The following is a 16,702-nucleotide window of genomic DNA, read 5'->3' on the forward strand; positions in this document are numbered from 1 at the left end:
GATTATTGTTTGCCGTCTAGCAGTGTGTGTACTTTACCAGTGCAGGCCTTTTCATTGCTTTAGTGTCCTTTCAGTGTGTTTCCCATTGCTAGTCACAAACCAATAAGCTTTGTGTAAATTGTCATTTTAGGAAAGATTGTAGAGGTTCAATTTGTTCCCATAGATTAGAACATTTTACATGTTTTATGAGGGTTGTATATTGCAGCAATATTCATGAATTATATGTTGTGAAAAAGCTGCTATTTTATATACTGTAAAAGGACTAAAACTAATTATAATTTGACGTTATCTATTATGTTATCCATTGGGGGTCAGTTTTGGTTTCTGGGAATAATTAGCTGATTTTGCTCAACTGATTTGCCCTCTGTGTTCCAATGGTTACTTTGTGCAATAAAAAAGATTTGTTCTTACTGTTTCTGTAATAAACACTTGATGCAATAATGTACATATTAGTATTGAAAGACAGTGGCAGTTTTTAATAGCTAGGAAAGAATATGATATTGCTGAATCAGTGTCCTGTAATTTTTGCATGATACAAAATACTGGGAGAAATCCAACTAAACTGGTGTACAGCTCTGTATACATGCAAATAGGGCTGGGGAATCCTCATTATAAAGCCACTACAAGACTTGCATTTATATAGTGCCTTACAAGACCTCAGCATGTCCCCAAAGTGCTTTGCATCCTATCAGGTACTTTTGAAGTATAGTCACTGTTGTAACGTAGGAAATACAGCAGCCAACTTGTGCACAGCAAGCTGCAACAAACAAAAATGTGACAATGACCCAGACAGTCTATTTTTTACTGATGTTACTCAGGGGATGCAGTACCTGGATCTTTTACATGTATCTGAGAGAGCAGATGGACCCTTAATGTCTCATCTGAAAAAGACTGCATCTCTGACTGGGATTGTCAGCATAGGTTTTGTGCTCAAGTCTCTGGAGTGGGACTTGAATCCACAACCTTTTTAGCTCTGAGGCAGGAGAGGTGCTACTGAGTCAGGGCTGACACAAGTGTTGTTTTTCAATCTAGAAATTATATTGTCATGTACCCAATATGAAAAATATTCTGCTTGGAGATACAAACATTAAGCAGTTCGCTTAGGTATTAATGGGAAATAAAAATATTAGAGTTCTTCTGTAATTCAGTGTTATATTTGCAATTAACCAAATCTTGACCCTGCTAGAAAATCTAGCTGAATTATACATACCAAGCTAAAGAACTAGCAAAAGCTGGAAAACTACTCCAAAGGAAGTTGTTGCAGCCCCAAAAGCTGCAAACTCAGTAACATCCCTGATTACAAGTCCAAGATATGTGAGAACAAGCGGTGTTAAGAAACCTATGCATAGCTTTGTTGGTTAGGAACTCTGGTTCCCGACGAACCTTGGGCCTCCTGCACATGCGCAGTTTGGTTATTTAACGCTCTTCAGGCCAGGGACTGGCCCTGCACGTCTGCGCAGACCAAAAGTGACAGAACAGCACGAAAATGCAGATCAGATGAGCTGATACAGAGCGCCAAGATATTGTAGGTGTCCCAGAGAGCAGGACACGGGAGAAAGTCCAAAAGGCAGTCCCAGTCAAGGGATAAAAGCCAGAGGACAGAAATAGGTAACTTCAATGAAGTTAAAGGAAGGAACAGAGTAATTGGCTCTGAATTCAAGAAAGAGCTGCAGGGAGCAGACTTTAAGCAAAGCAGCAAGAGAGGAACCCTGAAGATCCGAGAGGAGAGCCGAAGGTTGGTACTGCAGGCTGTTGGGGAAAAGGTACCCTTTTGGAGCAGTGGTGTTCTGCTTGGCATGGCCAAAGATCTGAGACTGTGCCTGGAAGGTGAAGCTTGATTGTACTCAGATCTAAGGGAAAAGAATCTCGGAAGGTGAGATTTAAACCCTGCAAGGCGGGTCATTGTTGAAGACATCCAAGTGGGAGAGACTTCTCGAGAGAATTCCAAGGCGAGATCTTTAAAGGTGGAGATTGGAAATCCTTATGAAAAGACAAAGTTTCAGTGAGATTGGTTGGCTCACAATGTGACAAATGTCTTGGTGGGTTATTGAGAAAACCATGGAATCTGTTTTGGTCGCATCTGTCATCTGTTGTGTCGTATGGTGTGTCCAACCACTGTTTGCTGATTAATTCACGTTACCTCATTCTTACCCTGAATGTTAGAGTATAAGACAGATATTATAAATTGTTTAATCTTTCTTTACCTGTACAGTAAAGTTTATCTTTGTTTGTTCCAAACCTGCGGAATCTTGTGGCTTTATTTACTTAGTTAGCATCTTGATGCTCAAAGTTTATCCACTTTAAACAAAATGCTATTGGTCCCTAACTGGATTTCCCCCCACATCCCGGAGTCTGGCCAAGGATCACAACAGTGGTTACGTGGGCTTTAAAATTTAAGAAATACATTTGACCAACATTTCCATGCTTGAATTTAGGTGGGTGGGGGAAGGGGGTGTGGTGGTGGAGGACATGGAGAATGTGTAAGTACATGAAAGGCTTAAAGGGAAGTGTAACTTTGAAGACACAAAATATATTTACAGTGGTTCTCTTCAGGAAATGGTAAGCTTTGACATTTTGCTGTATTTTCCAGTATTTTGGAACATTTGATAAACATGGAATCATTTTTTTTCATTTCAGAGGATATTTGTGAACTTTGTTTAGTTGCTTCCCTTTTGTTATTTGGAATAGATTATTGGTCTTTAAATTTTATTACTATTTTCTCCCATCAGCAGCAGATAACCATTGGCAGAAATGTAAATATATTTTCTTGTTGCACCAACTACTTGAGAACCACTTAATAAAATTCTTCAGGGGTCTATAAACACCTTTGGATATTTTCCTTTATTGGAAGGTTTTAATTTTTCCTTTTATAAATGCCTATCTATGCAGGAGTTTTAGAAAAATATTTTCCCTTTTTTTGATTTTTTTTAACGTAAGAACAATCCCTCTATTACTAAGCAAGACCTGCAGGAAAAGATCAGATTTTGGTTATTTGACAATGCTATTTTTGTATGCAAACACAAATGGACAGATTATCCTATGGAAATTATGGTGAAGCTAATGGTGCTCAACGTCATTTATGTGCAAAGAATACAACAATTTCATGCAAGGGACAGACTTGTGATTAAACACAAAATCATAAGGTTGCTATCGGAGATCACTGCTCTGTGAAAAAGACATCTCGCTATCTGGCTCACCATTAATATGCATTGAATAGTGTTGCTGTATTTAAGCACTAGATGTGAACTAAACTCACCATGTCACTCAGTCTTGTTTATTCCGTCTAAGTACCCTTTTAATGATACGATAAGTGTTAAGTACTGCCAGTCAATCTCCCTAGAACTGAAAATTAACTATTATAAGCATGGAGACCTATTCCTTCAGGTTTTAATTGTTGGAGTTTTTAAAAATGCAAAATGTTAAATTTTAAATTAACATTTAAATTTACAATTTGTATTTTAATTTTTCCTTTCTGTATTTTTTCTCTCATTCAGTTTGTCTTTCCTTCTCTTTATTTCACTTGCTATATTTGATTTGATATTGAATTCACCCTCTCTGATTTACACTTCCTTTTCAGTCCTTGTATTGTTTATTTCACCTCTTTCACTGTTTACTTCATTCTGATTTGTTACTGAGGTACTCTGTCACTTGCTCTGTTCACTCAGGTCCCAGATGCCCTGTTTCCTTGCAACTAAGTTATCTGCCATACTTTTTGTAGCTTGCCAGACAAAAAAGTTAGAAGCCTGACTGTACAAGGGCAGACAGATACCATTACCCTGTAGATGCCTTGCTACAGCAAAATCTGGCTCACGGTTTATAATGACCATTCCTTTGCATACAATTAAATCCTTGTGTGTGCACACAGATTGTGCTGCACCTCAGATTAACTGTGCTTGACTCAGCGTTTGCTTAAAAACTATGGATGTATTATGTATGTAGTATTTTTTCTTAAATTGCACATATTAAAACAAAATAGAGAGAATATTTTGGCTTGATGAGATGTATTTGTTAGAAAAAAACATTTATGGTATCACAGATAACCTGTAAATTTGACAGAATTAGTGAAGAAACCTGAATTGTTTCCTACTGCACTTGAGTTTTCATCCTCCCTTCCTTCTGGAGATACAGCATATCTCATACAGACTCCTGAGTTACTTGTCACAGGATAGGCAATAGGATTGAATGTGTGGCCCTCATTTGAGAAGTGGAATATCAATATCATTCTTTTAGAAGTATTGGGTTGAGTGCTTTTTTGGGACAGTGATTATAGATTTTTTCTTTGTTTAGTGCCTTGATTAAGAGGCTGAAGGGCTATGCTAGATGATGTATATTAGCTAGCTAACCCACCACTGGAGCATCAGAACCCGGCTTGATTCTGCTCTTGTCCAATGCCCACACAAGCAGGCGGGGATCACTGGATAGCAATTAGGAGCACAAATCCTGCCAACATGGTAAATGCGGGCTCACTGTTAAGTTTTAAGAATAAATTGGATAGATACATGGATGGGAGAGGTCTGGAGGGTTATGAACTGGGTGCAAGTCAATGGGACTAGCGGAATAATATTTCGGCACAGACTAGAAGGGCCGAATGGCCTGTTTTTCTGTGCTGTAGTGTTCTATGGTTCTAATATTGTTTTTTCAGCTCTCTTACCAATGGAAATGTTGAGGCCAATTTTTCCTCCCTTTACCATAACACAGCATGTACTGAACCTGGGACATACCTGCTTTTTATTGTTCAGTGCTGTATTGCTAATTCATCAAGGAAACCACAGATTTATTTCTGCATAAATTTAAATTTCTACCTTCATCACATTTTACTGGTGAAATTGGACTTTATGCCAAAAATGCACTGCAGCATCTCACCAAGGCTCCTTCAAAAGCACCTCCCAAACCTGCAACCTCTACCACCTAAAAGGACAAGGGCAGAAGATATATGGGAACACCACCACCTGCAAGTGTCCCTCCAAGCCACATACCATCCTGACTTGGAAATAAATTGCTGTCCCTTCACTGTCGCTGGGTCAAAATTCTGGAACTCCCTTCCTAACAGCACTGTGGGTGTACCTACACCACATAAACTGCAGCGGTTCAAGAAGGTGACTCACCACCACCTTCTCAAGGGCAATTAGGGATGGGCAATAAATACTGGCCTAGCCAGCGACGCCCACATCCTGTGAATGAATTAAAAAAAAACACATTTTTGATTCAAAACTGGTTAGAAATGCAGGAAGGCTTTTTATTTAACTGATAATGACCAAGGTATTCCAAGCCTCGACATTCCATTATATGAATTTGTAAAAAGATCCAAATGCTTCAAAAACAATTAAAGTTATGATGCCTAAAATGTTGTCAAATCTGTGGACCACCTCTTTTTACATATACTCCCATGAAGGAAACTGCTAAATAACTTTGGGAGGGAGTGGTATTGACTTAAGAATTGGGAAACTGAGAAGATATGCTAAACTTGTATGGAAGCTTTGTTAGAGTTGGGAATTTCAACGTTTTTGCTTTTGAAGCTCCCCCACTCTGGTGTTATAGGAATTTCATGGGCCCTGTCTAACAGAGCACAAGTATTTTTATGGTATAAAAATTAGTTCTGCAATTAAACAAACATATTTATTTTACATAATATGAAACTTGTCTTTGCTGAACAAAATTCCTGTCAAGAAGTGGAGATATGTGCAACATGTGCATATAAATGCCATGCTCAATTTTAGTTCTGGCTCATTAATGCTCAAGCCAGTAGACTCTTGTCAATGTTGGTAGACTACCACTGGAGCTGATAGAGTGTTGATGAGACCGACGCTATTGACAGTCATACCAGCTCTCGCGTCTCCACTTTTAAATTATTAATGACCTGAGACTGAGGAGGCGCCTCCTTGACAACATGATGCTGGTCCGATGGCCATGAGCCTCTGGGACTAAGTGGCAGTTTCTGGCTACATCTAGCGGTGAGGCCGGGGAGGTTAAGGTCTGAAATGCACTGCCTGTGAGTGGTGGAGGGCAGGTTCAATTGAAGTATTCAAAAGGAAACTGGACTGTTGTCTGATTACAGAGAGAAGGCGGTAGAATGGTACTAAGTGAATTACTCATACGGAGAGCCAGTGCAGACAGAATGGACTGAAAGGCTTCCTTCTGCACAGCTACAATCCTGTGATTCTGGTGTCAATTGGTGACTTGGGGCTGAAGGGTAATACTGTAATCTTTGGTGATCAGCATTAAACTGACTTTATTTAAATTGCGGAGATAGGGAGTCACAGGGAAATCTTGAAATTTGCATGTGGACCCATGTGGGGTCCGGACCCCTGCTTGAGAACCTGCAGGTAAGACCATACTTAGAATGCTGTGCACAGTTGTGGTGGTCTTGTTATAAAAAGGATGTGGAGGCACTGGAAAAGGTGCAAAAAAGTTTAAAAACCAGAACTGAGAGGTTATAACTATTAGAAAAGATGAATGGGCTTGGGCTCTTTTTTGTGGAGCAGTGAAGACTAAGGAGGTGTAGGGTGTGGGGAGGGGAGGGGTTGATCTGATAGAGGTTTTAAAAATTGTGGAGGGGTTGGGTAGAGTTGATGTAGAGGAGATGTTTAAGCTAGTGGGGGAGTAAAAAACGAGGGGCTATAAGTATAAGATGGTCACTGATAAATCCAATAAGAAATTCAGGAGAAACTTCTTTACCCAGACAATGGTGAGAATGTGAAAGTCTCTACCACATGATGTGATTGAGGTGCATGGGATATATGCATTTAAGGGGAAGTTAGATATGTACATGAGGGGGAAAGGAATAGAAGGATGTGCTGATAGTGTGGGATGATATTGGGCGGGAGGAAGCTCATGTGGAGCATAAACAACACCATAAATCAAATGGGCTGAATGGTCTGTTTTACTGCTGTAAGTTTTATGCAATCATCCAACAAAAACCTTGCGTTTACATAAGCTTCTTTAATGTAGTAACACTTCCCATGGTCCTTCACAAGAGCATAATCAAACAAAATTTGACATTGAGCTACATAAGATATTGGACCAGATATTTGAAAGCTTGCTCAAAAAGGTAGGTTTTATGGAGTGTCTTAAAGGAAGAGAAAGGGTCAGAGAGGTTTAGATAGGAAATTCCAGAGCTTAGTGCCCAGGCAGCTGAAGACATGGCTGCTATTGGTAGTGTGGTTAAAATCGAGAATACTCAGGAGGCCAAATTGTAGAACTGGTTATAGAGCTGGAGAAGATTACAGAGATAGGGAGGGGTGAGGCCATGGAGAGATTTGAAAACAATGAGAATTTTAAAATGGAGACATTCCTTGTCCAGGAGCCAATGTAGGCCACTGATTACAGGAGTTCTTATTAGGTAATTTTAATTGTTTCCTTGTCTTGCCCGCTTTGTCATGTCTCCTAATGCTACTCAACATCCTCAGTTTAGAGGGAAGACAACTTGCTCTCAGATCTCTAAACGATACTCTGGAATTGGTCATCAGGAGGAGGTGATATCTTCTATCCCACTAGGAATCTTTAAGTGAAAGAATCTGATAAAAGGAAGCTATTAAGAGATGGTTTATTAGTATTGGGACTAAGCACAGCTAAATACTGAAAATTAACAAAAGTTGGGGGGAAACAAAAATACAGTTTTTGTTCATTGAATTGGTCAGGCAGGATCTCATTGTGTCAGTCCTTTAATGTGAGGCTGACCTTTGATGGTTGGGTGACACCTCTTGTCAATCTGTTGCTGCCTTTAATTATTCTGTTGTTGGCCAATGACAGCAATTGTGAAGAATGTGCTATAGATATTTCCCCTTTCTTTGCATTCCATTGTTTGCTAAAAAGACCAATTTTACTGTTTGATACATACGTGCAGCTGTACAGCCAGTTGGTGAGAGCTACATCTTATCCAAGTTAGTCTGAAATGACAGAACTACACACAAATTGCATTGTCAGTCATCTTCTCATTTGTTGGTTAGCTAGGTTTACTGTTGATTGCAGAGCCCCATTTTACATTTAGAAGAGAGACTACACAGTGATATTTTATCATAAGTACCATGGTGCTAGAAAACAAGTTATATAGGTTAAAATTTTTAAATTCATCTTACTAGTTCTAATTAAAATGTAGTGCAGCAGCCACCTACATTTCTCAAGATTGTTTTGGCGATAAATGGCCCCTGTGCTTTGATTAGATGCCTTGACATGAAACCGCTTCATTTAATCAGCAAAGGGCCCATTTATTGCCTTGTACACTTCTGACAAATGGAGGTTATTACTTAAATGACGATAGTTTGGATTCAAATTCAGTTTCCTTTGGTGTGTATTACGGCCTGGAGGGAGCTATTCATAGCATTGTTATATCGTCATGTACAGAAGTCCTGCATATAGATAGTCAGGAGTTCATCAGGCTAATTTCACTTGAAACATTTTATTTCAGAGAATTCCTACTTTTCCATGCTATGCATTCAGAAGATGCTGAGACTCAAATTAGTTTACTGACATCTGACAGTGGTGTGATACTTTGATAAAGGTAGCACAGAATCCTCTGAAGTACAAATAATTTAAACCCAATTCTTGCTGTTAGTCTGATTTAGTGCTGATTTACCTGTTAGGTTCAGGGCCCCTTGCCCTCCCTCCCTGGTCCCACTCTGCTCCTTATGTCTCTTCATGTTGTGCACTGCTTCTTGCCAGTGGAGAGGAACAACCTGCTACTAGGCCTTGGCTAATACCTGTGTTCCAATGGTTGGAAAAAGTGTGAAAGCAGTCCAAGATGGGTTAACCATCAGTTTTCCATTCCGATTAGCAAGGAGGGATAGTTTCTGCTTCTATCTTTCTTGACGGCTTGTTCAAGATTGGGAGCTTGCAGTTTTAAATCATGTTCTATTAGACACTTGGATTCTTAAGCACACAGAGAAAGCATGGCATATGATAGCTGGCTCAAGGCTGAGATTGGGATCAAACTGTTTGTTACAAACTTGTTTTAATTTGTTGCTGCTCTGATCGTTTGAACCTAGCAGTTTTTCACTAGTCATTTTAGTTTATGGTTAAATTTTGGTTTGAAAGTACAAATAGTTCTCTGGGGATTCTTCGCTATGGATTATGCTGCAGTCAGTTGTACATGTTCACCTTTATAATTTTTGAACATTCACCAGTATGTAGCCAAAACATTGTTTGCCTAATATCTCGTCATGGTTTGATGTCAAATTTTGCATTTCACTCCTTTGAAACATCTTGGGTCATTCTATTATGTTAAAGCTGCTTTTTAAATGCAAGTTGTCATTGTTGGTTGAGAGGCTGTGCCCTACTATTTGATGCTGCATTACGTTGAAGCACTACACTAGCTTTTAATTGGAAGCATTGTTTTGATGGACTCACTGTGAGTTTTATCCAGTCTGCACTGGAGTGCTGCTTTGGGTGCATTAGAGTGCTTAAGTTGGAATTTGGTGAGTGAGGGAATTTTAAGGGTTAATTTAATTTAAGGGTCAATTTCTCTCTGAAGTCTAGTCCTTTTAATTTAGCAATTAACTAAAAGTTGCCTTTTGGGTTGGGAGAAGTTGAGTTTTATTCGCTCCTTAAACAGGGGTTTACAGGCTGTCCTTGGAGCTGCAGCTAGTTAATTAGATAACTGGCTTACACTGGTTTTCGGAAGCTTAAATCAGGGAGCATAAAAACAGGCCTTCTTCAGTGCTGCTTGTCTGCTCTGGAATGCTGCTTTGGGTACATTAGAGTACTTAAGTTGGAGTTAGGTGAGTGAGGGAGCTAGGTGAAGAGGGGAAGGAGGTGCTTCTTTCTGTTTCTATCTTCCCTCAGCCGCCAGTAGCTGGCTCTTACTTTGATACAGGGAAAGAAGGCGACTGAATGTCATAGGAGCCCGTAAAACTGTGGAGAGAGAGAACTGGGAGTTCACAGATAAAACCTGAAAGTGATGTCACAGGATTCCCGTAAGTTGATTGGTTGGTAAGTATAGGCCTCTCCTGACTCGGCACAGAGGAGATGATTGGTGAGTGACAGGTGAGTTATTGGAATATACAATACTGTAGTAAACGCCTTATGATATGGCAGTGGTCTAACAATTACCTACGGGCAATGTGAACTTTTTAAGGAAGACCTGTGTTTTTCTAAAATAAGAAATACAAGTAAAAACACTGAGCAACAGATGGCTGATAAGGTAAAGTGACCACTTTCTGGAAAATTCCTTTGTGGATTATATTTGACTGACTGGTCCTGAGAGGACAAGGAATGTCACACCTGAAAGGTGTCATGGCCTTCTTCAAACAGAGATACTTGAAAGGGAGATAGGGAAGATGCAAAAGACTGAACTTTAATCTCCTGTAGTTGCAGAGCTAAGAGACTGATTTGTACATCTGACTTCTGAAATCCATCTCCTGTTGATTCATATCTCAGAATGTGTAAATGGTCTGAGATGAAAAGAACATGGACTCTTGATGCAAGTCATAGTTTTTTCCCTTCCAGAATACACAAGGAAAAATCAGTTAAAAAGCTGGTGTGCTGGTGTGTGACAGCAAGCAGAAGAACAAGCCAGTCACACCCCTGCAGCTTACAGGCGAAGGATCTCTCTCTCTTTCTCTGTTGCTGAAGGCAAAGCTCAGTAGAAGCCACAAGACAAAGGAAAAGGACAGCCTTTCAGCCACCCTGCAGAATCAAGTGTCCCCAAACTAACTGCGAAGCTGCCAAAGTCAGCTCTACCGGAACACCCAACTTAACAGCCACAACGTACCACCATCTACGCTTCATGGAGAAGCCAAAGACTGATTCGTACTTTTAAAATTTTTTTATTTGGACTGCTAACTTCTCATTTCTGACCTGCGTGTGTGTGTGTGTGTGCTGCGTTTTTATTATTTTTCTTGGGTTTTAGTAACTAATAAATTTACTCTTTCCTTGACTCAAGAAAGCCTGGTTAAATTGGCTCCTTCTGAAAAGTAAATACATTTGGACTGGGGCAAGGTATCCACAGGGGAAGGGATACCTTTTAAATTAACCTTGTTGTGATCAAGTGAGGGGGTTGAATAAAGAAGGGGAGCCAGTTCACCCCTCCTCACCTGGGAGCATTACAAAATTGGGGTCCTGTTCGGGAAATTAACAAATTGAGGGACCTCGCCCGTGGACTGGTTGTATCACTTTATAAGTAGTTTAAGGTATATCAGTGCAGCTAGGCAATGTGGAATGTGCATTCTACAGGATGTGGGAAATCATGCAGGCACAAAGTACCCTTGATGACTACATCTTTGGGAAGTGGCACCAGCTGCAGAAACCTATCCCGGGTTGTGGAACATGAGCGGCGGCTGAAGTCACTGTGGTGCATTCGCAAGGCTGAGGATTACGTGTATAGCATGTTTAGAGAGGTGGTCACACCACAGCTAATAAGTACACAAGTGGAGAGGAAATGGGTGACCACCAGAGTATCTAAGAGAAACAGGCAGGTAGTGCAGGATTCCCCTGAGGCTATCTTGCTCTCTAACTATTTTTCCATTTGAATACTGGTGAGCGAGATGGTTCCTCAGAGGACTGTAGCAAGAGCCAGGTTCGTGGAACCATGGGTGACTCAGCTGTATAGGAGGGGAGGAGGAAGAGTGGAAGTGCTTTAGTGGTAGGGGATTCCTTAATTAGGGGAGAAAACAGGTGTTTCTATGGCCGTAGATGTAACTCCAGGATGGCATGTTGCCTCCCTAGTGCCAGGGTCAAGGATGTTACATAGCTGCAGGGCATTCTTTTGGGGGAGGCTGAACAGCCAGGGGTCGTGGTCCTCAGTGGGACAAATGACATAGGTAGGAAAAGGGATGAGGTCCTGAAAGCAGATTTTAGGGAGTTAGTAAGGGAATTAAAAAGCAGAACCTCAAGTGTAGTAATCTCAGGATTACTCCTGGTGCCACGTGCTAGTGAGCATAAGAATAGGAAGATTGAGCAGTACAACATGTGGCTGGAGAAATGGATTGGGAGGGAAGGCTTTAGATTTCTGAGGCATTGGGACTGGTTCTAGGCAGGTGGGACCTTTAAGAAGGACGAGTTACACCTTAACAGCAATGGGACTGATGTACTTGTGGGGAGGCTTGCTCGTGCTGTTGGGCAGGGTTTAAATTCTATTGGCAGGGGGATGGGAACCTAAAGGGAAATTCAGAGTGGAGAGGATAAAATCTGGCAGTGGGAAGTAGAGAAGGATTAACTAATAATGAGGATATATCAGAGAGTAGTATCAAGGTAAAGAGAATACTTGGAGAGTTTGATAGAATTAGAGTAGGCAGTAGTAAGTCATTAGATGGGGTCAGAGTAAGGGAGAAAGTAAAAAAGCATAAATCAGGGTTAATGTGCATGTATGTGAATATACAGAGTGTGGTTAATAAGATTGGTGAACTGAAGGCACAGGTTGACAAATGGAACTGAGATATTACTATAACAGAGACCTGGCTCAAAGAAGGTCAGGACTGGATGTTAAATATTCCTGGGTAAAAGGTGTTTAGGAGAGACAAGAAAGGAAGAAAAGTCGGGGGAGTGGCAGTATTGATTAAAGATGGCATTACAGTACTGGAGAGAGAGGATGTTCCAGAGGGGCAAGGGCAGAATCTCTCTGGCTAGAGGTAAGGAATAAAAAAGGTGCAGTAACCTTGTTCCTGGAATGTGTTCAAGATAATTTTCTGCAGCAGTATGTTTCCGGTCCAATGAGAGGACATGCACTGTTGGACCTGATTCTAGGGAACGAGTTGGCCCAAGGGAATCAAATATCAGTGGGAGAGCATTTAGGTGACAGTGACCATTGTATCATAAGGTTTAGGTTGGTCGTGGAAAAGGACAGGGAACAACCCAGAGCAGGGATAATGAATTGGGAGAAAGGTGACTTTGATGGCGTGAGAATGTATCTGAGTCAAGTGAAATGGTATCAAATGTTGGCAGCAAAGACGGTGGCTGAACAATCGGCTACCTTCAAAAAAAGGGTATTGCAAGCAATGTCAAGGTATATTCCCTTGAAGGAAAAAGGTTGGACAAAAAAAAATCCAGTGCTCCCTGGATGATGAGAGAGATAGAGGTGAAGATGAAAAGGAAGAAGTGCGCGTATGACAGATGTCAGGTAGAAAATACAATGGAGAATCAGGCTGAATATAGAAGGAACAGAGGGGAAATGAAGAAAGTAATAAAAAAAGCAAGGGGAGAGCATGAAAAGAGACTGGCAGCAAACATAAAAGGGAATCCCAAAGTTTTCTATCAGAATATAAATAATAAAAGGGTGCTAAAAGAAAGAGTAGGGCTGATTAGGGATTTAAAAAAAGGGGACTTGCACGTGAAGGCAGGGGAAATAGCGGAGGTGTTAAACATGTACTTTGCAACTGTCTCTACAAAGAAAGAAGATGCTACTCAGGCTGAGATGAGAGCAAAGGTAATTGGTACATTGAAAGAATTTAAAGTTGAGAAGGAGGAGGTATTAGAAAAGCTGTCTTTACTTAAAACTGATCAGGTACCAGAACCGGATGAGATACACCCAAGGGTACTGAGGGAAGCGAGAGATTCATTAACGGAAAATCATGTTTAACTAACTTGCTGGAGTTTTTTTGAGGAGGTAACAGAGAAGGTTGATAAGGGAAATGCTGTTTATGTGGTGTAGATGGATTTCAAAAGGCATTTGATACAGTGTCACACAACAAACGTGAGTAAAATTCTAGCTTTTGGAATAAAATGGAAAATAGGCACTTGGATAAAGAAATTGGCTGAGTGACAGTAGTAGTGATAAATGGTTGTTTTACAGATTGGAGGAAGGTTCGTAGTGGAGTTCCCCAGGGGTCAGTGTTGGGACCCTTGCTCCTCCTGATATATATTAATGACCTAGACTGGAGTTCAGGCCATAATTTCAAAATTTACAGATGATACAAGATTGGAAACGTCAACTGTGATGAGGATGGTCACGAACTTCAAAAGGAGATAGACATGTTTGTGGATTGGGAAGACAATGAGCAGATGAAGTTAAATGCAGAGAAGTGTGAGGTGATTCATTTTGGCAGGAATAATATGGTGAGACAGTATAAAATAAAGAGAGAAACTCTGGTGGAGGTGTAGGAACAGAGGGACCTCTGTGTATATGTATATAAGTCATTGAAGATGGCAGGGCACGTTGAGAAAGCAGTTAATAAAGCATATAGTATCTTAGGCTTTATTGATAGGGACATTGAGTTTAAGAGTAAGGAGGTCATGTTGAATTTGTATAAGACTCTAGTTAGGCCTTATCTGAAGTACTGCGTCCAGTTCTGGGCACCATACTTGAAGGAGGAGCTCAGAGGAGATTCACAAGAAGGATTCCAGGGATAAAGAGCTGTAGTTATGAGGATAGATTGGAGAGGTTTGGACTGTTTTCCTTGGAGAGAAGAAGGCTGAGACAAGACTTCATAGGGGTATTCAAGATCGTGAGGAATATGGACAGGGTAAATAGTTCCCACTTAAGAGAGCATCTAGAACTAGAAGGCACAGATTCAAAATAATTGGGAAAAGGAGTAGAAGTGATGTGAGGAAAAGTTTTTTCACCCAGAGGGTGGTTGGAGCCTGGAATGAACTTCCTTGGAGGGTGGTGGAGGCAGGTTCAATTGGGGTATTCAAAATGGAATTGGATTGCTATCTGAAAAGAGAGAATGTGCAAGGTTACAGGGTTAAGACAGGGGAGTAGGACTACATAGAATGCCTCTTTCAGAAAGGTAGTGCAATGGGCTGAATGGCCTCTTCTGCACCGTAAAGAGTCTGTGATTCTGTTTTTGATTTACGATCATAAACTGGAAGTAGCAAATGGAAATTATCCACCATGCAATGTACCGTGATACAATCATAAGATTTTATTAGCATCCTTAAATGTTTTCTTGTAGATGTATGTTTTATCGTCAAAGGGCATTAAGGCCCAGCACATCAGTGCAAAAGCTAAGGCTGAAGCATTTGCTACAATCTTCAGTCAGAAGTGCCAAGTGGATGGTCCATCTCAGCCTCCTCCGGAGTTCCCCAGCACCACAGATGCCAGTCTTCAACCAATTCGATTCACTCCACCTGATATCAAGAAACGGCTGAAGGCACTGGATAGTGCAAAGGCAATGGGTCCTGACAATATTCCGGCAATATACTGAAGACTTGTGCTCCAGTACTTGCTTCGCCCTTAGCCAAACTGTTCCAATGCAGCTACAACACAGCTACAACACTGGCATCTACCCGGCTATGTGGAAAATTGCCCAGCTATGTCTTGTACACAAAAAGCAGGACAAATCCCACCCAGCCAATACTGCCCCATCAGCCTACTCTCGATCATCAGTAAAGTAATGAAAGGGGTCATCAACAGTGCTATCAAGCGGCACTTACTTAGCAGTAACCCAGTTTGGGTTCCACCAGGGCCACTCAGCTCCTGACCTCATTACAGCCTTGGTTCAAACATGGACAAAAGAGCTGAGCTGCAGAGGTGAAGTGAGAGTGACTGCCCTTGATATCAAGGCAGCATTTGACCCAGTGTGGCATCAAGGAGCCCTAGCAAAACTGAAGTCAGTGGGAATCAGGGGGGGAAACTCTCCACTGGTTGGATTCATACCTCGAACAAAGGAAGAAATTTGTGGTTGTTGAATGTCAGTCATCTCAGCTCCAGGACATCACTGCAGGAGTTCCTCAGGGTAGTGTCCTCGGCCCAACCCATTTTCAGCTGCTCCATCAACGACCTTCCTTCCATCATAAGGTCAGAAGTGGGGATGTTCTCTGATGATTGCACAATGTTCCATACCTTTTATGACTCCTCAGATACTGAAGCAGCCCATTTCCAAATGCAGCAAGACCTGGGCAATATCCAGGCTTGGGTTGACAAGTGGCAAGTAACATTCGCACCTCACAAGTGCCAGACAATGACCATTTCCAACAGGAGAGAATCCAACCATGTCCCTTCATGTTCAATGGCATTACCATCACTGAACCCCCCACTATTAACATCCCAGGGGTTACCATTGACCAGAAGCTGAACTGGACTAGCCTTATAAATACTGTGACTAAAAGAGCAGGTCAGAGGCGAGGGATCCTGCAATGAGTAACTCACTTCTTGATTCCCCAAAGCCTGTCCACCATCTGCAAGGCACAAGTCAGGAGTGTGATGGAATACTCTCCACTTGCCTGGATGAGTGCAGCTCCAACAACACTCAAGAAGCTTGACATCACCCAGGACAAAGCAACCCACTTGATTGGCACCCTGTCCACACACATTCACTCCCTCCACCCTGAAGCACAGTAGCAACAGTGTGTACCATCTACAAGATGCACTGCAGGAACACACCAAGGCTCCTTCGACAGCACCTTCCAAACCCACGACCACTACCATCTAGAAGGACAAGGGCAGCAGATAGATGGGAACACCACCACCTGGAAGTTCTTCTTCCAAGCCACACACCATCCTGACCTGGAAATATATTGCTGTCCCTTCATTGTCGCTGGGTCAAAATCCTGGAATTCCCTCCCTAACAGCACTGTGGGTGTGCAGTGGTTCAAGAAGGCAGCTTACCACCGCTTTCCCGTGGGCAACTAGGGATGGGGATGGGCAATAAATGCTGGCCCAGGCAGCAAAGCCCACATTCCATGAATGAATAAAAGAAATTAATTCCTTCTCCACCCCATCATAGCATCATGACTCCTGCTGTACTGCAGCATTCTGCAGTCTCTCTCCATTTAAATAAAACCCTGCTTTTCTATTCTTCTTGCCAAACTGGATAGCCTCACATTTTCCCAC

General features: G+C 41.5%; 1 protein-coding gene across 1 annotated transcript in view; it reads left to right on the forward strand.

Moving 5' to 3' along the window:
• Nucleotides 1-16,702, forward strand: part of cntln (centlein, centrosomal protein) — a 395,750-nt gene that overhangs the window by 128,686 nt on the left and 250,362 nt on the right. The window lies entirely within an intron of this gene.

The sequence above is a fragment of the Cetorhinus maximus genome, chromosome 2 (assembly GCF_964194155.1).
Source record: "Cetorhinus maximus chromosome 2, sCetMax3.hap1.1, whole genome shotgun sequence".
Taxonomy (NCBI): domain Eukaryota; kingdom Metazoa; phylum Chordata; class Chondrichthyes; order Lamniformes; family Cetorhinidae; genus Cetorhinus; species Cetorhinus maximus.